This window comes from Paroedura picta, chromosome 7 (assembly GCF_049243985.1).
Source record: "Paroedura picta isolate Pp20150507F chromosome 7, Ppicta_v3.0, whole genome shotgun sequence".
NCBI lineage: Eukaryota > Metazoa > Chordata > Lepidosauria > Squamata > Gekkonidae > Paroedura > Paroedura picta.
The window spans coordinates 24,546,486-24,569,812 of NC_135375.1; positions in this window are offsets into that span (position 1 = coordinate 24,546,486).

Genomic DNA, 23,327 nt, shown 5'->3' on the forward strand with positions numbered 1-23,327 from the left:
CTTTCCTCTCCCCACAACAGACACCCTGTGAGGTGGGTGAGGCTGAGAGAGCCCTGATATCACTGCTCGGTCAGAACAGTTTTATCAGTGCCGTGGCGAGCCCAAGGTCACCCAGCTGGCTGCATGTGGGGGAGTGCAGAATCGAACCCGGCATGCCAGATTAGAAGTCTGCACTCCTAACCACTACACCAAACTGGCAAGGAAAGTGTATCTGTTCAATACATACATACATATATACCCCCCTGCATGCATGCATGGCAGTAGTGAGGATAAAAGGAAACAGAAATCCCAGGAAACACAGAGCCCCCTGAAAAGTTGTCTACCAATGCCATCATCAGAGTCATATATTTCATAAGCCTTATTAATATTAAAAAGAGGAAATTAAAAACTTGCTGAGTGAGGCAGTTTCAAAGATCAATATGCCCCCACACTAGCATTTCATTCTGGTTCTTGATATGGTTGTCTGTTGTTGTTGTTGCTTTTTTTTGGGGGGGGAGATTAAGCAAAAATGCCTTAGGTTAGCAAATCCCTTTGGAAGGAGGCCGGCTATACTGAGGAGGGAAGAGCAGTTCATTTACAAAGTGATTCTAACCTGACAGAGGACTTCATAGTCCAAAACATCCGAATACTTGCTTACCATGACCTTACCACCCATTTAGATGCTTAAAAAGTCTTCTTGAGATTTTGTGTTTGTAAAACATTGCTTTATTTTCTGTTTCTCTGGCCTTTTCTTTGCCTGGCTTTAGCGAATGGCTTATGATGGTCAGTTTGTAATACCATGAATGAAAGATTTAGAGCCGGTAATCTTAAGAACACTCCTTGGCGCCAGTAGACAAACAATGCACTCCCCAACATGTTATCTTGGCCCGCTGAGCTTTCACTTCTTACCTGTTTTCAAAGAATCCCAGGGCACCCGAAAGGAGGCTGCCCTTTAAGAAGGAGGTCGCTTGTGTTCCCTACGAGCAGCATTGAATAGAATTCTCCTTGGCGTTGGAGTTCGCTGCCACTTCTGCCCTCATGCAAATAATAAAACAACAATTGAGGTCAATTGTCAAGGGCACAGTTATTTCACTCTCTTTGTTGGTTTAAAAAATAAAATAACCAATATAGCAGTGGCAGTACGGTCCTAAATACAGTTGCACCCTTGTGTCCACTGCAGTCAAGGGGCTTAGAAGCTGCAACTCTTAGGCCCATTATGCACGGGGGTTTTAGCGCACATTCGGGGTGGCATGGCGGCGACTAAAATCACCGATAACGCACGGTGCCGGCTGCAACCGGCAGCAGCTTCGGTGCATACCGCCGAAAAAGCCGCGTTCACGAAACGCAGAAGAAAGCGCAGCTTCCGGGTGACCGGGGCGCAACCAGAAGCGGCGCCCGGATTGCCGCGTGCATAATCGGTTACTCTGGGTTTTGCCGCCATCGCGCCCCGCCCCGTGCATAACCAGGGTGCATCGCGTCTTCCCCCTCCGCTTTTTCCATGTTACCCGAAATCGCCATTTCGGCAGCCGTGCATAATGGGCCTTAGGACTGCACTGTAAGTTTGAAAAAGCCAAAAAAGAGTCATTCCTAAGTTGACTCCTTGGTTTTAAGGCATTCATGAGATGTTGACCTGGAAGCATTTAATTTACTTGTTAGGATCAGAAGCAAATGTTAGTTATTTCTGCAGTGTTTCATGGGATTCCATTCTAGGTGTTGCTGAGCTGGTTTCTTCATACAAGTTAAAACTCATGACATTATTTGAGCATAGGACACTGCTTGGCAGGGAGTCAAACCACTTGTCCACCTAGTTCTGTACTGTTCATTGTGACAAATACTGGCTCTTCTGGGTTTCAAACAGAGAAAGGTCTGGGTGCTATCCAGGAATGGTGTGTCCCATCCCTACATCTCTGGGGTCTCTTGTCTGTCGGCTCTGCAGAGAAACTTGGATTTTAGTAAAGCTTTTGATAAGGTTCCCCATGATGTTCTGATGGATAAATTGAAGGACTGCAATCGGAATTTTCAGATAGTCAGGTGGATAGGGAATTGGTTAGAGAACCGCACTCAAAGAGTTGTTGTCAATGGTTTTTCATCAGACTGGAGGGAAGTGAGTAGTGGGGTACCTCAGGGCTCAGGACTCGGTCCGGTACTTTTAAACATATTTATTAATGATCTAGATGAGGGGGTGGAGGGACTACTCATCAAGTTTGCAGATGACACCAAATTGGGAGGACTGGCAAATACTCCAGAAGATAGAGACAGAGTTCAATGAGATCTGAACACAATGGAAAAATGGGCAAATGAGAACAAGATGCAATTTAATAAAGATAAGTGTAAAGTTCTGCATCTGGGTCAAAAAAATGAAAAACATACCTACTGGATGGGGGATACGCTTCTAGGTAACACAGTGTGGGAACGAGACCTTGGGGTACTTGTGGATTGTAAACCAAACATGAGCAGGCAGTGTGATGCAGTGGTAAAAAAGGTGAATGCCATTTTGGGCTGTATCAACAGGGGCATCACATCAAAATCACAAGATGTCATAGTCCCATTGTATACGGCACTGGTCAGACCACACCTGGAGTACTGTGTACAGTTCTGGAGGCCTCACTTCAAGAAGGACGTCGATAAAATTGAAAGGGTACAGAGGAGAGCAACAAAGATGATCTGGGGCCAAGGGACTAAGCCCTATGAAGATAGGTTGAGGGACTTGGGAATGTTCAGCCTGGAGAAAAGGAGGTTGAGAGGGGACATGATAGCCCTCTTTAAGTAATTGAATGGTTGTCATTTGGAGGAGGGCAGGATGCTGTTCCCATTGGCTGCAGAGGAGAGGACATGCAGTAATGGGTTTAAACTACAAGTACAACGATATAGGCTAGATATCAAGAAAAAAAATTCACAATCAGAGTAGTTCAGCAGTGGAATAGGCTGCCTAAGGAGGTGGTGAGCTCCCCCTCACTGGCAGTCTTCAAGCAAAGATTGGATACGCACTTTTCTTGGATGCTTTAGGACAGTGGTCCCCAACCTGCAGTCCGCGGCCCGGTGCCGTGCCGCAAAGGCCAGGGCGCCGGGCCGCGGTTCCCTCTCCCCGCCCCCCCCGCAGTAAAAAACTTCCCAGTCCGCAAGCTTGCGGCCCGGGAAGCTTCTTACTGCAGGATGGGGGGGGAGAGGGAATCAGGGCCGCGCCGCGCATCGCGTATGCACGGTCGGGCCTCGCATGTGCACATGCTCGCTGCGCGGCCGAAATCGCGCACACGCAGCACTTTTGTGCATGCGCACTCGTGATTTCGGCCATGCAGCGCGCATGTGCGATGCGCGGGCGCGGCCACACATGCACGATGCACGGGTGCGGCCGTCGCCCTGCCGGTCCCCGGCCGAAAAAAGGTTGGGGACCACTGCTTTAGGATGCTTAGGGCTGATCCTGCGTTGAGCAGGGGGTTGGACTAGATGGCCTGTATCGCCCCTTCCAACTCTATGATTCTATGAAACAGAACTGGCAGACTTTATGTGTCATCATTTGGGCTTCCCTGGACCAGAAGGAACATATCCCACATGATGTCTTCTGTGCCTATGGCAGCAGCTGGCACTGTCTCCAAGGGAGGATAAAATATCCTTCTTCAATGAAATCAGGGGGGGGATCACTCTGTTTTTGGGTGGGATGTTTAAAGCTCTTAATTAGAGGTAATGGGCTTCTGTTAGAGACAGAACTGACTCTGTTTCCATTGATTATTCAGTTTGCTTATATTAAACCATCTTGGGTGCATACTAAATTGTCCACTAATTGAAGCGGTGGGGGAAATTTTCACCAGTCCCCCTTTTCTTCTTCCACAGATGCTCAATCTGCCTCTCATGCTGTCTCTGAGTGGCCCCTGTCCCCCCCCCCCAACATTATTTTTGGCCACAGTAGGCATAGGAAGGTGGGAACATCCTGTTCCCCTGACAGAAGTGCCTAGTGTTGATAGAATATTGAGTCAGGACCCAGTCCATTGACATTTGGACCCATGAAGCTGCCTTCTAATGAGTCAGGCCACCTATCGATTAGATTTGTCTACTCTGGCTTAGACCTCAGAACGCTTTCAAAGCATCTACTACCCAATCATTTTTAACTGGAAATGCTGGGGGTTTGGCCTGGAACCATTGCCAGGCAAAGCAGATGAGCCACTGTCCTCTCTCAGCTTTGCTAATGAGGGATCAATATTTTAGGCCAATTCCAGCAATGGTTCTCATTGTCCTGGTGGGCCTTTCCCTCCCATTCACCAAGGAGAGCTGGGATCACTGCTGGAACTGGTCTAAAAGCTGCATCATGGGTTCGGCTCCCAAAGGTTCCATACTAGGAGTCATCTGTAGCCACCAGTAGGGATGCCAGCACAGGATCCCTTGGAATTATAGCTCATCTCCAGGCAAATTAGGTCAGTTTCCCCAGAGAAAATGACTGCTTTACAAGGCGGACTCCATAGAATTATATTCCACAGAGGTCCCTCCCCACCCCAAATCCCACCCACTCTCAGCTCCACCCCCCAAGGTCTCCAGATATTTTCCACCTCAAAGCTAGCAACCCTATCTGATCAAAACACTGTGCACCAGCTGAGCTCTGTGATGATTGGATTCCCAGTTAAGGCCAGGGTGTGTTGGTTTTGAAGAGAGACATAGTGTGACAGTCTGTTTCCCCACCACCAAGTGCTGCACAAAGCAGCAGAATTGTTTTCCACAGTTTCTCTCTCTCTCACACACACACACATACACACGCACACAAACAGAGAGAGAGAGAGAGAGATGTGATTTTTCATTTTTAACAAATAACCCCCTCCCAAGCTAATATAGCAGTCTTTAAGCTGGGAATGGAGAGATATTTTTCATGGATGCTTGAGGCTGACCCTGCATTAAGTAGGGGGTTGGACTAGATGGCCTCTATGGCCCCTTCCAACTCTTTGGTTTGATTCTATGATTTCTATACATCATAGATGACAAAACTGGATCTCCAGATGTCCATGGACTACAATTACCATGCTGGCAGGGGCTCATGGTGACTTTAGTCCATGGATACCTGTAGAGTCAGTTTGGCCAACCCTGATATAAATGATAACAGTGTTCAATCAAAAAGAATAGGATTTATGTAAGTTTCTGGGGGAAGCTGTGCTGGTCTGCAGTAGAAGACCAGGAGCACCTTATAGACCTATAAGATTTGCAAGAATCAAAGCTCCCTTTGTCATGTATTGGACTCTCTAATAGCTTCAAAATTGTGTTGGTCTCCTGGTCTCAAATTGAAGAATCATAATTTTTTTTACTAGATACTCTAAGAATCAGAGACTCAGAGAATCATGGAGTTGGATATCCAGGGTCATCTAGACCAACCCCCTGCAGATTGCAGGAAAATCACAACGACACCGGTTCCTTGTCAGAATTGTGACATGAACAAGGGAAGGTAATAAAAACATAACTGGAAGTGACAATAATCTGTTCAGGAAATAGCTCCATCTACATTCCATGTGTCTGTAATTAGCGAAGCAGCCAACATTGTAATAATAAGGAATACCAATTAATTAAGGAACAGGATTTTGTTTCATGCCAGGACAGATTCCCCTGCAATGAACAGTCATGTTCAACTCTTCCAGAAGACTTTGATGTAAATTACATAAGTGTAAATTCATTTCATGCCAATGGTGGCATTGTGGATTATTGAATTAGAATTCTCACTTCTGAAGGCTAAATATACATCAAAGTGGGAGTGATGAAGGAATTGTAGCACCAGATGATTGCACTTTCTACTGCTATATTGTTCTCAGGAGGGGAAAATGCACCGCTAAAGAAAAGGCAGGACTCTAACTGATGGAGAAGTACTGGTTTATTCATAGTAAATGTGAAATGCTTAACTTTTTGACTTTTGCACAAGCGTAAATTTGAGAGGTGTTAAGCAAATAAATAATACTCACCCAACTGGATTGTGCTTCTGAATTATGAAAAGTGGAGACTTCCTTGAACAGACTCCTGAAATAGGTTTCCTGTTCATCGTACATAACTCCAGGATGTCCAAAAATGAGGCAGTAAAACCGTCATGAGACATTTCGGGAGAAAAAAGCCAGCTCTGCTTTATTATCCCAATTGAAAACGGCTACAATTTATTGTGAGAGGAGTAATCCTGTACAACTTAAGCCAAAATAAAGTCCCAAAACTATAAAATAGATGTTGGGTCTTGTCTGTAACACGCCAGTTCTACAGTCTATTAAATAATGGATTTATATTGGTGATGCTGATCTGCAATGTTACAAAATTATTTGTCCACATTCAATAAAATATTTTTATCCTATGAATGAATGAATGAATGAATGAATGAATGAATGAATACACCTGTCTCTTTTTAAAGAAATAAACGGAGAGGTTAGGAGCCAGACTCAGCATTTTGTGTGTGTTCTAAGGGAGGTCCAAATATGGACTGAAGGGGACTCCTGAGGAATCTTTGTGAGGACCATGATGGCTCTCCCAAGCCCTTATTGATCTCCGTATCACTGAATAGCAACCATTCATTTGTATGGAAGAACCTACAGGACATATATTATTTTATTTGCTTTATTTCTGTTCCAACTTTCTCCCCAATGGGGACCCAAAGAAGCCTACATCATTCTCCACTCCTCCATTTTATCATAACAACTCTGTGAGGAAGTTTAGCCTGAGAGTGTGTGACTGGCCCAAAGTCAACCAGCAAGTTTCTAGCAGGGATTCAAACCTGGATTTCCCAGATCCTTGCCCAATACTTTAACCGTTGTTATTGTTGTGGTTAGATTTATTTCCCGCCTCTCCCGACATGACGCCACATTTGCTCTCTTCACAAAGTGACCCCACTGGGAGGGTAGAGTTGTAGTATCCTCGATTCATCTGGCTCCTTATAAGTCAAACTGAACTCTTTGAAGTTGAATTGGGCCAAGTAAACATCCAGGAATCAAGAAAGTTGTTCTAAGCCTATTTAGGGATGCCAGCCTCCAGCTGGAACCTGGGACTCCACTGGAATTGCAGCATACCTCCAGAGTTTCTCCCTGGAGAAAGTGGATGCTTTGGAGGGTGGATTCTATGATATTGTGCACTTTCCTCCTCAGGCTCCATCCCCAAATCTCTTGGAGTTTCCCAAATGGATCTGGCAACTCTACCCCCCTCCCCACCTCCTACCAGTGGCCAGGAGGGACAACCTGGCAACCCTATTGGTATTATATGCTTGAAGTGGCTTGCTCTTGTCAGTACTCTGGTAGCACCATCTGGATACTCTTCCAAGGCCATTCCCTGTAGAGTTCATCACAGACTAATGTGGAATATGACATGAGGTGCCGTGACTAGATTATCCTTCCCCAAGAAAAGGCACAGCTGACAAATTTCCGTAAACTGGTCAAAAGCACAGTTGGCATGGACATCACTATTTAAATGGTTTTCGGGAGCTGTAGAACCACCCTCCACCCTCCACCCTGACAGCAAAGCCTTCTGAAGGTGCCACCCTGAAAATAGGTAAGATTGGCAATTATATATGTGCAGTAAGACCTCGCTGTACAGCTGCATTCTCTGTCATTTTTCCCTCCACCCCACTTGTGAAAACCTGCCCGAGAAAGTCAGGAAGGCTCCCATACTTGTATCATTCCACAGAATGTACAGGACATCCTTGTTCAGGAGGGCATTTTTATAAAGGGATTAGGGCTGTTGTATATCAGAATATTTCATGAGGGCTCTTCTGTGAGACAATGTGTCTAGTCTATCGAAATGTTTATAGTATGTATCATCTTGCTTTGACTCCACCGTCATCGCCCTTGGCAGTCTCATTTTCTGCATTGTTTATGGCATGTGATGGTTTGCATTGTTTTATAATTTTGTGATCCTAGTCCTAGGACTTCAGTTTATGGAGTGCGGTATGTTATCATATGTAGCCCTACACCTTAAGCGGCACACAATTCCATCCAGAGAATTTGTTCAGCTGGCTCAAAGCTTCTACTGCCTCCCTAGAATATGATACAACATGATACTCCAAATACTTGGATCACTTCATTCATTCCCTCCTGGAAAGACAAAGAACCTATTATGAAGTGGGACCTTCCCAACCCATGCCAGCCAGGAAGTCCAGTGGACTGCCATGCTTGATGCATCAAAACCTGCTGAGAAGTCCAAGTGAATCAGTTAAGACTGCCTCCCATTGCTCAGTCCTCAGACTTTGCTAGTCTGTGGTAGCAAAGTTAACTACAAATCAGGTGGCGCTTTGAATACTTGTAACCACATGGATTCCAGCATAAGCTTTCATGAGTCAGAACTCACTTCAACAGATGCATTCAGTCCTCATCATAGTTTATCCACCAGGATGAACAAGAAAGTCTCAGAGCCAGGGTAGTGTAGTGGTTAAGAGCAATGACCTCTAATCTGGAGATCTGGGTTTGATTCCCTACTTCTCCACATGCAGCCAGTTCGTTGATCTTATTTTATTTATTTATTTAATTAATTTATATACTGCCCTCCTCGGAGGCCAGTCTTGGGCCAGTCATAATTCCTTCACAGTTTTCTTTGCCCCCATCTACCTCACAGTGTCTATTGTGGGGAGAAGAGATGTAGGCAATTGTAAACCACTTAGAGTCTCCTTCAGGTAGTAAAAAGCAGGGTACCAAAAAACCTAGTTCTTCTTCTCCTTCTTGTCCCAAACTTCTCGTCTATCTGATTACAAAAATACACCTAGGCAAGAGACAACCTGTCAAAGTGCTATGGTCATAGTGTAGTCTACTGTCATCCTCTAGAAGTCCTCATGCCTGCAACAAGATTTTGGGTGGCCCATGAAAGACCTATGAGCCTTAAAATATCAAGACTAAAACAATGGCATGTCCTGGCTTCTACCAGCCATTGTAATCAAAATTGGAATTGTGTTTCATCCTCCGCTCTTTCATTCTTTCATTCTTTCATTCTTTCATTCTTTCATTCTTTCATTCTTTCATTCTTTCATTATTTATTTATTTATTTATTTATTTGACTTATTCCCTGCCAGTCTCATGACTGGCTCGTGGCAGGTTACAGTTTGTCTGTGTTGAAAAACCCATTAAAACCCCATTAAAACTATACTGGACATATTTCCATATACAACAGACTCCTAAAAACATTTAAAAGACCATGGTGGACTACACCCCACTAACCCCTCAAAAAGAAAACTAATACAGGAGCGGGAGGAGGGAGCACAGATCGCCTAGTGAGTGCTATGCTCTTAACACTGGGGGGGGAGGGGCATCAGATCTTCCTCGCCACGCTGGCCTCAACCATAGACCTGGCAGAAGAGCTCCATTTTGCAGGTCCTGCAGAATGCTGAAGAAGACAGATTAGGAATAGAGAAAAACATAGTGAGCAGGCAACCTGCCCTCAATGAAGATGATTGATAGAGATAATTCTCACAACACATCCTTTCCCTTTGTAATCAGCCTCTGACTACTGTGGTTTGAGAAAATGGTCATCACTAGTATAGAAGATCATGAACATTATAGATTTAGTTTGGGTCTTTTAAGCCCTATTAAGCTGAACAGAATCATATGGCTGCTGAAAGCCACTTGTAAGATCTTACTAGGTCTTGAAGCCACATGGCTGTATCTCCAAGACAAAAGAACTCACTGGTTTATAAGCCACTAAACTAGAACTGACTTTTCCCCCTCATTTACTCCTGAGAGGATGTAAAACCAAAGCACGGAATTTGATGGCCACCTTGCTTGCTAACTCCTGATTTTGACCAACTCTACCAATTGACACCAATAACTGAATCCAGTGAAACTCCTATTCATGGGAAATTTCTCCATGAATGGAAGGGCAACTTTGGATCCAACCCAAATGGTCTTTAGTATTCTGAAAACTTTTTTGGGTGGCTGGCCCTATAAATGTCCATAATTATTCAGGTACACTAAATGGTTTAGCACTCCGACTTCTCCTTATGCACATCTTATAATTTTATTGAACTTGATAATCAAGTGAGTTATATTGGTGGCCACTGTGTATAATATTTAAAACATAGTTTAAAAAATCAATTGGCACAGATGTTGGGGTATGAATTAATTAGAACCTAAACTCAAAATGAACTTTTCATTTATATTGAAGTTAAGAACAAACAGTAATGTTTGGGAATCTTGGTCTGTTGTCTGAATCCATAAAAATCATATTAAGAGGTAATGCCAGGATTCAGCAATTATGTAACAGTCAAAGGTATCTACCTGTTATCAGAGTTCCATAGAGATTTTTCAAAGCCATTCTGATGTCTACAATGTTATTCAATGGCATTTGCTCCCGGAAAAATGCATTTAGGATTGCACTGTTAAACACTGAATAGGGTTGTGCTAAGACTGCCCTTCCAAAGCGTTGGGTCACATCAGTCACATTGGCTGGCTCCCCTACTTGAGGAGGACTTCAGTTGGAATGTGTATGGGCAGAGGTTCTTGTCGGCTTGCTCTTCTCTTCACTCTGGCATTGTACCCACTCACTCTAGCGTCAAAAGTTCTGATTGCAAAAGCTAGAAAATAGATGGGCCATGCTACAGATGAGGGGAGATGCTATGCATACCTCACTTCCCCAGGATTCCAGGCACTGTCCTCTGTACTTCCTTAAGGGGTACACATTACAATTGATAATAAATAAATAACCAAGTGGACAAAGACTTAAGGCTAAACCTGCAAAAACGGATGTGGGAATCTTCCATGTCTTTCTCAAAAGCTTCTTGGGGAGGAACTGTTTGACAGGTATTCTTTTTCTGTCTATGACATTTGCTGAAAAATATACCCCAAGCTGCTACTAAGCCTCATAGGGAACAAAATATCCCTTTTAGTTCATCATACTAAGGAATAAACTGGTCACGAAGCAGGGATTCTCATGAGCCTGCCAATTCATATGCAAAGGAAACATAACAAGAGTTAAAACTGGCCCTATCTCCCATTAGTTCTCCTTCTCCTTCATTTCCCCAACATTTTCACTTAGCCTGGCTTACTTCCAGTGGCAGAGCCAAGCTTGGGGGGGGGGGGGTGTTGCTGTGTGCTTCAGCATGCTGGAAAGTGAGGTAGAAGAATGGGAAGGGCTTGGCTCTCCTCTCTCATTCTCCATTTGGTTTGAAAATAGACTGCCCCATTACCTGCAATCATCATACATAATTGAGCAGACTTCTGCACATGCACTAGGATCCCTCTATTTCTAATCTTTCTGCCCCCTCTTGGGTTGCCAAATAATGCCTTTATTTGTCCATTCTACAAGAGAGAAAGTTAGTGGGCTACAATATAGCGGCTGTTTCTCCTTGAAATTTGGTAAATGAATCCCTCAGGGAGTGGGTGTAGTTTCTGAATTTCATCTCCATTGAAGCTTATATCCCTAGATCCATCCTACTCTTATGGAGAAACCAGTAATATGCATGTGTCAGTGAATAGACCCAGTTCAGTTCATGCAGGGAGAAGGGTCTCAAGCAAAAGCAAAGGAACAAGGAATGCTACAAAGGCTTCTGCATGGGGGGAGGGGGTGTTGATCATTAACATCATTGAGCTGTCCCCCTCCAGCAAGGACCTTTCCCGTGGAAAGAGGAAGCTCAATGGCAGTTGCTTCAGGACTATTTGTGTCAACAAAATGTAATAGCTGCCACCATGCATATAAGGCCACACTGAGTAAATAAGTATTTTCTTTTTTTCATCCTGAATGCCCTTTCTGTCAGCTTCATTGTATGCCCTCAACTTCTAGTGTTTGGAGAGATTGGCAAAAAAAAAAAAAGCCTGTCCACTTTTAGAGGAAAAGCCTTGCTTGTCATGAAGAACAGGAGATACCTAAGCGTCTTTCAAGCACCACTGCTTCCATCTAAATTTATTTGCCATTCCCAGCTGTTAATTCAGAACAGGCCAGATACTGAAGATAAAAGGTTCCTGCAAGACAGGTGGTCTGAGCATCTGTTCCATTTTCAGATGCAGATCTGCCAAGCACAGGCATCCTGCACAGTGGAATGAGAGCGTCTACCCAAAAGTCTCTCTCATAGATGAACAAAAGGCATGACCCATTCAATGCCCAATCCCTGCGATTCTTTACAACCAAATCCAATACACTGAGTTACAAGGGGCTTGCCCCAAACAACGGTGCATAGGGTTGCAATATTAATCAAGAACATAAGCCAAGCCCTTCTGGATCAGATCAGTGGTCCACCTAATCCCAACATCCTGCAAGTTAGATGCAATTGCACTGCAGGTGGAAGTGTGCGTCCACATGGCAATGAATTTCCATTCAGAAGCAAATTATCAACTTTGAAAGTTACAGCTGCCCCACTGAACCTTCAATCACGAAAGTACATTTAAGATGCTGGAGAGGGAGACAGGGGAGGCAGGGGGAGGAATGTGGAGGCCTAGTTTTTAACTTAAGGTTAACTTTCTGGAGTGTTCCCAGACTTCGGATGGTATAGTTATTGCAAATTCACATTTCTAATGTGATCATGTTAAAAAATAATTAAATATGGAGGGGAATGGGAGGCAAGAAAGAGGAGAGGCAGATAGTAGGTAGAGTTGGGATATATCTATGCTGAGATCACTGGAGGTGGGAATGGAGGAGGAAGCAGACTTGAATCCCGACCTTTCTCATTGGACAACTGTGAATTACTTTACAAAGGGAGAGGGAGAGATTGCAGCTTCTGAGTATTATCAAACCACGTGGCAAGCAGGGATTGCGTTCAGATGTGCTCCTAAAAAGCCAGATTTTTGTGTAATTGGTTTGTTTTTCTGTGGGACATTAGGAAGGCTTCAGTGTCATTTCTCGCAACAGCAGAAACAGCCTGAGAGAAGGTGACCTTCCTCCCCAGGACTAAATTAAAAGCCTCCACCAGGCACTGCTATTTGCCCCAAATCAATAGCACTCTATTTTCCCCACAGGGCAAGGGATTGTCAGATTTTAGGGCAGAAGATAAATTAATAAAATGGCCCTTGGGGGAGGGGATAAACCCCCCTCTCCCCAGCAGTATGGCACTCCTCTGATCTCCCTTCCCTGTCCTCCTGCTCTTACATTTTTGAAGTATAAACCTGGTCGTGACTCTCCCTCTGTGATACCTAGTCTGACACAAGTGATCTGAAGACTCCTGTTGTTGCCGGCTGTCCTTGGCTGCCTCTCCCTCCCAGATCTTAACAGCAGCCAGTTGTGACACAGAACACCCACCAAGCTCTGTATTGGATGCTGGGCATCTATCCAAGCCTGCAATTCCAGGGAAAGGGTTCTGAAGGGGCATGTGGGTGGAGTCTGCTGATAAACCCTACAGAGTTCCCAGAAATTTTGTTCCCAGGGATCAACATGCTCTGAGAAGCAGCAGACATGGGCACAATCTGCTGCTCTCTCTTCCTAAAACTTCATTGCTCCGAGCCTTTGGAAGGTATGGTTGAATCCGAGCCGCTGGTTTCAGTTTGCTGTCATGGCTGAGTTGGAACCTCCTTGGTTGAAAACAAGACTGGCCTGGAAAGGAGAAGATGGATGAAGGAAGGCATCTCTGCCTCGCTGAAAAGATTGCTTAACTCAGGGGTAGTCAAACTGCGGCCCTCCAGATGTCCATGGACTACAATTCCCAGGAGCCCCTGCCAGCAAATGCTGGCAGGGGCTCCTGGGAATTGTAGTCCATGGACATCTGGAGGGCCGCAGTTTGACTACCCCTTAACTCTTGCGATTAAAATTCAAAAGCACGCCTTTCGAAGAAGTACATTTAATGGAACATAGTAAAATGTATTTAGGGTTGAGCTGCCAGAGTGGCTTAAAAAGTTCCTTAACAAAAGAAATTTGGCCACGTGTTTTCGATTGTCTTTTTAATATGTCGATGACAAAAGTATTCAACAAACATGACATGTTCAAGACACTTTAGGAGGGGGGGGGGACAACTACACCAAAACGAAAACTCCTGTGTTCTATTAGAACTATCAACTGGTTTACTTGCTATTGTTATATCTAAATTTATAGACTTTTGTTACCCATTCGAAGTATGGTTGAATTTTTGGAAGTTTTTTTTCCCCCTAGCATATTCTGTTCCCCAGAACTTGTTCAGGATACTTCAGCCTCAGGAGGCAAAACCTCCAGAAGAGTTCAGGAGCGGGACTGGAAGGTTTAATTTGGAGAAGCAGCATCAAAGGAAAAGGTCCACTGAAAGAAAGAAATAAAAGAATCAAGGGCTGCCCACCCAGCGGGTTCCACAAAACCGTTCATTGCAAGAGCTCCGTGAGAAATGAGCCGTGATGCAGATCTGCTTTCAATTTTTGGTGTTGAAGTCTGCTGAAAATCTGGCGCATAATTCATACAAGATGGAGAGCGGATTATTCTGACACACTGAACAGCCTCCCCCTGCATAAAGAAGGGTGGGAAATCAGGGCAGCACTAGAAGGAAAACCCTGGACCCATAGAATAGAGAAAAAGGAAATCTAGTCCTTAGGTGCAGAACAAAGTTGGCATCCGCTGGCCCCCTTTAAGACCAACAACAGTTTATTCAAGGTATGAGCTTTCATGTGCAAGCACGTTTCTTCAGATAGTACATGAAAGCTTACACCCTGAGTAAAAATGGGTAGGGCCTGGAGGTGCCACTGGACTTAAACTGTCCTGTTGCTTCAGACCAACACGACTCACCTGGAGTCCTTAGTCTGAATTCCATGGCCCCAAAATAAAACAGGCATCCAGAAGCACCTGAGAGAAAACAGGTGTTTTCATGAGTCAGAGCACAATTCGATCAGATGCATGACGTATCCATCCATTTTATGTATCAACTAATGGATATACTCTTCATACATCTGCTGCAATGAGCCCTGAATCACTAAAGTTTATGCCAGATCAGAATAGATTCTGATCGTCTGAAAAATGCCACCGGGCTCCTGTTTCATTAGTCCTAGTCATAGAATCATAGAGTTGGAAGAGACCAGACAGGCCATCTAGCCCAACCTCCTTCTCAATGCAGGATCAGCCTCAAGCATCCAGGAGAAGTATCTGTCCAGCCGCTGTTTGACGTCTGCCAGTGCAAGGAAGCTCACTATCTCCTTAAGCTGCCGATTCCACTGCTGAACCACACTGACTATGGAAATTCCCCCCCCCCGATATCTAGACAGTACCATTCTACACATAGTTTAAACCCATTACTGCAAGTCCTATCCTCTAATGCCAACAGGAACTGCTCCCTGCCCTCCACCAAGTGACAACCTTTCAAGAATTTAAAGAGTCAAGCAAACAACCCATGTTTCCAGATTCAAAATATGGGCTGGACAAGATGGGCTATATCTTGAAGATGGGCTACATCTATTACACACACACAGACCCTCAGTGGCATAAAAACTAAGTATATTGATTTCTTTGTTAGGGATCCTTATTTTATTAGTAAATTAAATTAGAAAAGTGTGCTCCCCCCCCCCTTTAAACCCAGTATTGTTCTATATCATGTATTCTGGAATATTTCCACAGCACACACAGCCATGCATCATAAAAGAAACCAATGGAATAAGGTGATCACTGGTCTATGACCAGAAATGGGGAAATTACAAAGACAGATATATGGGATATCTTCCTGAACAGCAAAGACATTCCGATTTCCTATCCAGGAATGAGATAAGAGACAGGAATACAATTAGATTCAGGTGGGTAGCCCTGTTGGTCTGAAGCAACAGAACAAAGTTTGGGTCCAGTGGCAACTTTAAGGCTAAAAAAGTTTAATTCTGGACTGATTCTGCATGAGGTGTTGCTGGGGTATTTTAGTGCTGCTTCCACATGATGCCATCAGCAACCCAAGGCTGTCCAGGGGCTGGCTCAAGTTCTGGCCAGATTTGCCTCGAGATGAGGGAAATTGCCAAAACTGGATTTGCCACCTACTAACACGCTTGACATCAGGGAGCAACCAGGGTTAAGCCTGTGTGAAGGGAGAAATGCACAACTGTTCCTGCAGTGTTTTGCCCACCCTCGCACCCCGCCCTCCCCTCTCTAAATCTGGGTCCCTGAAGCAACCGCTGTGCTCGGATTGGCGGCTTGCGGTGATTGGCAAGCTGAGGAGTGGGGGTGGGGAGAAGTTCAACTTGTTTTCCTTTTCCACCTCGTTGGGAGGCAAAAAGCCATGATGAGGCAAGCAGGAAACCGTGGGCCGGGTCTCCCGTCAGGAAGCTTGAAAATGCATGGCTTAACATCACGCTTTTGCAAGCAGGAGGCAGTGCGGGTTTTGCGCCTCCATGCGGAATCGGTCTGAGCCTTTGTGTGAGGGTACAACTTCCTCAGAAAGGTCTCATGAAGCGTCTGATGGAGTGTGCATGTGCATGAAAGATTATATGAAGGAATAGAATTAAAAGAGCTTCTTAGACCTGATGGCATTTGTATTGGTAGCCTCCAAAGCAAACATATCCCTCTGCAACAACCCATGTGCATCTTAAGGCAGTGATCTGGGACTGGTCCTGAGCATAATTCTTTTGGGTCTGGTGCAAACATATATCCTTCTCTTCCATTCCATCTCATGAGAGGGGACATGATAGCCCTCTTTAAGTATTTGAAAGGTTGTCACTTGGAGGAGGGCAGGATGCTGTTTCTGTTGGCTACAGAGGAGAGGACACGCAGTAATGGGTTTAAACAGCGATATAGGCTAGATATCAGGGGGGGAAATTTCATATTCAGCAGTGGAATAGGCTGTCTAAGGAGGTGGTGAGCTCCCCCTCACTGGCAGTCTTCAAGCAAAGGTTGGATACACACTTTTCTTGGATGCTTAGGGATGATCTTGCATTGAGCAGGGGTTGGACTAGATAGCCTGTGTGGCCCCTTCCAACTCTATGAACGCAATCTCCTGAGTGATGACAGGAGAAGGAAAAATCGATGTACATTTTATCTCATTTGAGAATAGCTGTGATCGATGATGGAGAAATCTCCTGCCTCTCCCTTCTAGCTGGGTGTGCCCCAGATGAGGGGGGCCCTGGGGGTCAATAGAACTGTGTAAGGGCAAGACAGAAGTCTGCAGACAGATGGCCAAACTCCGGCCTGCCCTTCTTCCCTGGGTAGAAGTGCTTTCTGCAAGAGGATCAGCCTCTACTTTATTTGTTAGATGTTATAAACAGAGGATACTGTGTTGATGGGTTTACAATACAGGCCAAAACTCCTGACTTCCCTATCCTTGAGATTCTCAGCTAAAGTATATCCATTTCCCAGCCCTTGTGCTTGAACCCTTTGGGGGGAGGCATAGGCCTAGTCTGCACACAAAGGATAATGCACTTTCAATGTGCTTTGGCAGCTGGATTTTCCAGTGCAGAACAGGATAATCTACTTCTAAAGTGCATTGAAAGTGCATTATCTATTGTGTGCAGACTAGGCCCTAGTTCATCTGCATTGCAACAAGGAGTAAACCTGAGTGGCAATAGAGATCTTGGGCCCATGTGCTCACTGCCACGTCTACACCCACCTTTCTTTCCACACTGTTCATGTGATTCTGATCTAACCCCAAACCCCAGATCTTCCAAATAAAAGAAATAAAGCCTAATTTTTGTGTGTATTTTTAAAATGGGCTGGGGTAATAAAATTCAAAAGCTCTTCGATGGAATTATCAGGAATACAGATGCAAGGAGGTGAAGGATTTAAGATAAAAAGGGAATAAGATAAGATAAAAATTATTTGAGTTGGATCCAGACTCAATTTCCCAGTGGCAGCAGGGAGAACAGTGGCTCAGTGGAAGAGGTTTGGTTTTGTATGCAGGAGGTCCCAGGTTCAATCCCTGGCATCTCCAGTAAAAAGGACCAGGCAGTAGGTGATGTGAAAGATCTTACACAGACCACATGAACAGCCTACATTTGACAGGCTCCAACAGCTGCTCTGGTTGCCAGTTGAATTCAGGATCACGTTCATGAAGTTGGTATTAACCTTCGTGTTCTTACATGGTTGGGCCATGTGTTGTCCCTGCCAGATCTTTTTTTTAACTGGTGGTGCCGGAGATTGAACCTAGAACATTCTGTCTGCAAGCATGTGCCCTTACCATTAAGCCACAAGCTCTCCCTTGTTGTGTAAGCCTGGTAGGGTCCTTCTGAATTCTTGAGATATTCTTCAAGTGCCATTTGAAGATGGCTTTCAGGGAACAGTTCGGGTTCATTGGCAGAGCATCTGCTTTGGATGCAGAAGACCCTAGGTTCAATCCCCATCATCTCCAGTTAAAAGGCTCAAGCAGCAGGGGGGGATAAAAGATCTCTGCAGAGACCCTGGAGAGCTATTGCCAATCAGAGTAGATAATTCTGACCATGGCAGACCAAGAGTCAGAATCAGTAGAAGGCACTTCCATGCATTCAATATGAGTCAATTCCTTGACATGTTCTCACTCAAATTATTGATCCCTAGTTTCCCCCTTATGTCCCCTCAAGAGCATTAAGATTATTGAATCAACATCTTCTCAGGATCCCCAGCCCAAAGGAGGTGAAACTGGCCTTAACCAGGTCCAGGGCTTCTTCAGCCCTACCTCCAGCCTAGTGGAATGCTCTGCCTAAAGAGATCAGGGCTCTGCAGAACCTTAACAGGTTCCGCCAGGCCTGTAAGACAGAATGGTTCCACCAGGCCTATGGTCAGAGCCCCAAATGACCATCAGGAGGTGCTGGCCTCCTTGCTGAAGGTTGGGGAAAGATCTGCTCCAAAAACTCTAGAAACTCCACCCCTCATCTGTTATGTAATTAGTTGTGGGGTAATTAGAGAAGGTTTGATGTTTGCAACTGATTGTTTTAATGATGTTATGACCTGCTTTGAGCTGTGAGTTAGAAGAATAAAGATTTTTAAGAAATAGTTATGAATGATTCCTTAAGTCTGAAGGTGGTTTGCTATTCAATAGCAGTCTATTGCACCCATGCCAGTTTTTTTTAAAATATGCATTAGAAACACCTAAGGAAGAGTAAGACAGGGGAAAGTAGCAGCAGAACTGATTTACATAAGCAAATAAACATTTCATTTCACGGCTCACAAGAGAATCCATGTACACTTAGTGCCTTGGGCCATTGCACATCTCTTCCCCCTGAGGCTTGTCGAAGTGTCACCACAAACGGAAAATAAGCCCTGCAAAGTTGTCGCCGCACGCACTTACTCCCAGTTGACCAGAGAAGCAAATATTTCTTGTTAATTATTTTATCGCCTGCCCTGCTTTTATCCAAAATGTCACTTTGCTCCCGATTTTAAGAGGCTTGTTCACGAGGGTGTAAATCTCGGCCGAACAATTTGTTGCGGCTCTAATTGCAAATCCCCAACTATAAAGCTCCGAGTATTGCGTTCCTGCTTTCCAAACAATCCTTGAAGTTTTATTAATATAGTGTAAATCCTTTTACAGCTCTTTAAAGCTACCTCTTCATTATTTGCATGTGTTTATTTTCGCCCCAAATAAATGTTTCGGCTAAAAATGGAAAGTGGAAAGATTCCTGTTCTTTTACTACAGGTGAAGATTATACACAGACACACACACACACACACACACACACACAACCCATGGCCACCTTCTTGCATACTGGAGGTTTCGCAGTTAAAAGGGAAGACAAATTAGTCTACTTGTAACCCTGGTGATGGAAACTCTTCTAGCTGCTAAACCAGCCAAGAGTATCCAGGTGTTCCATTTGAAAGTGACAACTGTTTGGAAAACATTGCTGACCCTGTAAGCCTGCGTCCTAACACAATACATGATTGTGTGACTCATTATAAATAGTAGACGGCACCCTCCTCCAGATAGCGGGCGAAGATTACAGTTCGTAGAAAGAGAAAGATGAACCAAGAACATGCTCTAGGTTTAGGTCAGTTTCACAGAGGGCACCAAAAGAGAGAGAGAGAGAGACAGAGAGAGAGAGAGAGAGAGAGAGAGACAGAGAGAGACAGAGAGAGACAGAGAGAGAGAGAATTTGTCAGAAACGTGAGCATAAAACTAGAAGGCACATTTGTGTTCTCAAACTGTATTTATATTGAACCCCAACCCAAATTCTTAACAATCCAGACAAGCTGGATCAGAGTCCAAGTGTTGCTACTGCTCCTGGAAACAGCCCTTCTCCTAGCAGGAAGGTTTCTCTCCCCACCCAGGGGTTAAAACAGTTTCTCCCATGAACAAAAGGCCCAATTTGGTTCCGGTGCAATGGATGTAAAATTAGAACTTAAAAAAAATGAATGCCCATGGTATACAAAGTTAGAATGTTAAAGAAATGAATGCCTTTAATCCTATTTTTTAAAATTCATTGTTAACTTTTAAAGTCTTCATTTATTTATAGCGGCATAGATCCAGCCATTCCATGAACAGATTGCAGCGGGTGTTTTTATTTTAAGGGGGGGGGGACTCTCTATTCCTGCAACCCCTTCTTCCCCCCCCCCTCCCTGACTGATCATTCTCAAGGCAATGAGATCCACATGGAGGGAGCTGTGCAGATAGGGGTGAGGGATGGGGCTGGAGTCAGGAAAGACAAAGGATGGAACTGCTCCTTCTTCCTTCTCCACAAGGGTGGCTCTGCTAAGGAAATGGGTTGATTTCATCCCCTTCTCACTATTAACAATAGTTAAAGAAAACCCCCAACAACAACAAACATATGGATGCACCTCAGTCCTGAATTGTTCCATATCAGTGTATATATGAGATGATGCTAATGGCAGAGATGCCACCCAGTACTGTCACTGTTGAGTATTTTTTCCCCTCTCTCTTTCCTTTGGTCCTCAGCTGCTAGAAGGAGATGTCTCCAGCCATGACGATGAGCCAGTTCGAACTGGGACCATGGTGCTGATAAGGGACCATGCAGGCCATCTAGTCAAATCCCCTGCTCAGTGCAAGATCAGCCTAAGGCAGCCATAAGAAGCACCTGTCCAACAGCTTCTTAAAGACTCCTCTGCTGCCAACTGGAACCACTCCCTGGCCTCCTTCAAGTGACAACCTTTCAAATATTTAAAGAGAGCAATCATGTCCCCTCTGAACCTGCTCTTCTCAAGGCTGAACATTCCCAAATCCATTCGCCTCTCCTCATGGCGCTTGGTCCCCAAGTCCCACATCACCCTGTTCACTGCACCATTTTGCTGCAGAGAAAGCCAGTTTGGTGTAGCGGTTAAGAGCAGTGGCCTCTGATCTGGAGAACTGAGTTCAATTCCCTGTTCCTCCACATGCAGCCAGCTGGGTGACCTTGAGCTACTCAAAGCTGTTCTGGCAGGGCAGTTTCTTTCAGAGCTCTTTCAGCCTCACCTCCCTCACAGGGTGTCTGTGGGGAGGGGGAGGTCAGGTGATTGAAAGCTGCTTTGAGATTCCTTTGGGTAGTGAAAACTGGGGTGTAAAAACCAACTCTTCTTCTTTTGAATGGATTTTTTTTTCAGTTTACTGAATGCAGCTACTGTTGTATACTGAGGCACATTAAATTTTAAGAGAATCCAGAGAAGAGTAAAATATTGCATCTGCCTCACTGTCTACCTTTCTTCATCTTAGCATTGCTATCTTTTCTTTCTTTCTTTCTTTCTTTCTTTCTTTCTTTCTTTCTTTCTTTCTTTCTTTCTTTCTTTCTTCTGAATTTCCTGATTTCTTTTTAATGCCTCCCCATTTTGGTTTACGTAACAGAAAACTGGTTATTTTGTGAAAATCCAAATCGGAAGGCCTAGTGGAGAGAAGATTAACGAAACCACAGTCTTGGCAAAGTTAGCTGTTTTTCTAATTGCGCACCCTTGTCTAGCACTCTGGGAAAGCAATTAGAAAACAAAGCAAAGAAACAACAGATTGGGAGTAAACATGTAGCACTTTCCAACAGCCTATTGCTGGTACAAAACAGATTAGCTCTGTGGCCTCTGCAACAAATGACGATCTTGACATAAGTCCCAGGCAAAAACATGGCAAAAACAAGTATAAGAAGGACCGATAATGCTGGAATGGTATGGTGTGGGTTCAGCTTCTTGTGCCCCATCTCCCCCAATTCCAGCATGGGTTTATGGGAAGAATAGTAGTATAAGGAGGAAGCTGAGGATAAGATGGGTAGGGTAGTCAAACTGCGGCCCTCCAGATGTCCATGGAATACAATTCCCAGGAGCCCCTGCCAGCAAATGCTGGCAGGGGCTTCTGGGAATTGTAGTCCATGGACATCTGGAGGGCCGCAGTTTGACTACCCCTGGGTTAGAGAGTGCAGATAGGCAAGTGCCTCCTCCATTTTCTATGGTGAAAGTCCCACTTGAGCAGGCTTCACATGGAAACATAGTTCTGGGGCTAGACCAGGTTCACCACCCGGCTCAATAGGATGCAATGGTATGGCACTCACCTAGAACTACAAACCACATAGAACTCTACAGAATGTAAACAACTAAAGGGATGCAGAATTCATTTACATCTAGGTATGTATGCTGAAAAGCAGGGATGACTGTGCTCAACTAGAACAATACCTAAGTATGCTTTTGGTGACCGTTCACCGGATTCTATGATGCATAAACCTGGTATCATTCCAAAGGGTAGTCATGTCAATCTGCCATAGAACAGCTAGATTCAAGTCCAGTAGTCCTGGAGACCAACAAGTTTTGGGGAGTCGAGATTTGGCGAGTTTTGACCCTTGAAAGTTTATATACTTCAAAACATGTTGGTCTCAAAGGACTGTCCGAGTAATTCAGCAGTGGGATTGGCTGACTAAGGGGGTGGTGATCACCCCTCATTGGTGATCTTCAAGCAGCAACCAGACAGACACTTCTCATGGGTGCTTTAGGCAGATCCTGCATTGAGCAGGGGGTTGGACTAGATACCCTGTATGGCCCCTTCCAACTATATCGTTCTATGGCTCAAAGGATTAAGGACTTAAATCTGAAATTACCTTTATGGAGTGGAACACCTGGAGACTTGGGGGTGGTACAGCCTGGGGAGGCAGAAGTTCAGGGAAAGGAAGGAGTTCAACAGGGTACAATGCCTTAGAATCCACCCTCCAAAGCAACCATTTTCTCCAGGGGTGCTGTCATCAGGAAATCATCTGCAATTATGGGAGATCTCCAAGCCTTGTCTGGAGGTTAACCAATCTCCATGCAAATCATTGAAATTTGCCTGCTGGTTTCTACAGCTGGAAGAATTTCCCAGCAAAAAAACTGAACAAAACCCCCAATTCCCCAATTTTTGCTCAAATAAACTTAAGGCTTGTGAACCTTGCAGGGGAGATCTAGTTCAGTGTGAGCTCCCAAATAGTATGTGATCACTATCGGAATAAGCCAAATACATAATTTTTAAAAACCTCGACATGCCTATGCACTGGTGAATCACTTTTAAAAGCAAGGTAATTAGTTCTGCGAGTTTCTAAAACGTAGCTACTATAGACCACAAGGGTTTTATTTGGCTCATATATGAGAAAGCCAAATGAGGATATTAAAAACAAACACATGTTCCCCTCCCCCCCCCCAAAAAAAAAAAACCCATACACACACATTAACAATACTTC